Source organism: Cyphomyrmex costatus, unplaced genomic scaffold, assembly GCF_001594065.2.
Source record: "Cyphomyrmex costatus isolate MS0001 unplaced genomic scaffold, Ccosl1.0 scaffold691, whole genome shotgun sequence".
NCBI classification, from domain to species: Eukaryota; Metazoa; Arthropoda; class Insecta; order Hymenoptera; family Formicidae; genus Cyphomyrmex; species Cyphomyrmex costatus.
In genome coordinates, this window is record NW_017280257.1 from 20,396 (window position 1) to 22,460 (window position 2,065).

Below are 2,065 nucleotides of genomic sequence, written 5' to 3' on the forward strand. Positions count from 1 at the left end.
TTAGTTGTGAATATATTTTCATGTCCCACAAATTATATCACTATATAGTGAATGATGATACTAATTATATCACTATATTATACGTGTATATTATACGTATATATTATACGTATATATCTGTATACATATGTCTGTTATTTTTATATTTTAATTTATAATGCAAATACTATGTTGAAATAATGTTTTCACTGAATACTGTTTACAATTAATGCGACCCGGGCACGCCAAGTTTTTTCTTCACTATAATCCAGTTGACAATTATAGTCACTTTCGGTCTGTCTTATGTGACTGGCGTAATGAAGAATACACTTGGTCAATTATATTTATCTCATATCTGTTTTTGATCAAGAAGTTCAGTATCTTTTATATGCACTTGGCGTATGTTTTTTTCTTTTTTTAAAAAAAGGTTTTTTTATGGGTAAAATTTGTATAAAATTTCGATATATAATCCGACAATTACAAGAAATAATTGTGCAATATTAGATAAAATCGTTAATTTTACCAAATGACCGCATATATAGTGAGGAAAATTATTTGTCATCAAATAAAATTATATAAAATTAAATGAAATCATGGAATCTGTGGGACAATATTTCAGATAGTGGTTACCCCCTCGGTCGTTACCGTTACAAGTTACTTTTTTCGGTAACGAATGGGTAACGGCGTTATATTTTCTTCTGAGTAACGTTTTTGGTAACGCAGTTACATTTTTGAGGTAATGGTAACGATTTCACTAGTTACTTTTATCGTTACTTTATGTAAGTTATAGGTTCTTTGCTTTATTGTAGCTTTCTGCTGCTTGTGTGTGTTTGTAGTTTGCGATACGAGTACATATTTCGTATCATGTAATGACAGTTGATACGATTTTACAAGATGCAATATTCTGCATTATTTAATTTGTGAGTAATGATTCTATAAATAATATATTTATTTGAAAATTTATATATATACCATACAAATATAAGGGCAAAGAGCCAAGTAAATTTATCAATAAAATATTTTAATTATTTAAAATTTAAAAAACGTTTTAATAAGATCTTTAAAAATTACAAATTAACAGACGTTTCGACTCCGATCGGGTTATTTTCAATGTTACAAATTATTAGAATTAAAATGAATAGTGAACGCATTCTTCTGATATAAAGTATTCGGTATAGCAATAGTCATATGTTGAAATAATAAGTATAAATTGATCCTAATGTGTGAAAATTATATACGAATTAATAAAATTACAAACAATAAAAATTAAATAAATAAATACAAAAGTTCTATTACCTTGTCAAAAATACAAATAAAGCAACAAGTCCATGATTAAAATTATGTATTTAGTCAATTATAATATAAAATATAATTCAAACTGTGTAAGATATATATTTTACGATTACCAGAAGAAGAATTTATATCAGAAGAAGAATGCGTTCACTATTCATTTTAATTCTAATAATTTGTAACATTGAAAATGACCCGATCGGAGTCGAAACGTCTGTTAATTTGTAATTTTTAAAGATCTTATTAAAACGTTTTTTAAATTTTAAATAATTGAAATATTTTGTTGATAAATTTACTTGGCTCTTTGCTCTTCTTATATTTGTATTGTTTTATACATATAGAGCCTTTTCATCATTTATTTTACTAGAACATAACAAGCGCGCGCTTCGCGCGCGCCATTAAAATTTTCATTTAATAAAAAATGACGTAGCAAATCGTAAATTTTTATTTATGATTAATTTTCTTTTTTTTAACATCTTAAGATCGTTTTGAACATGTGAATCGACTATAAATATTGATCTATGACTATTGGCTTTTTATTAACTTTTTTTGTTAATCATACACATTCATTGATATTCTTAGCTGCTCTGATAGAGGCCTTATAGTTATGCTTACCAGATACAAATATTTTTCTTGGAGACATAAAATGTATTAATAAATATAAAATATTAATAGCTTTTGCATTTTCAAAGTCTAAAGTTATCAACTCATAGATTGTAGATATTTATAAAGTTTTCACTTTCCACTATTTTTGATAAATTTTTGTCTTCACATTGTTTCAGATTTTTAAAGCGAA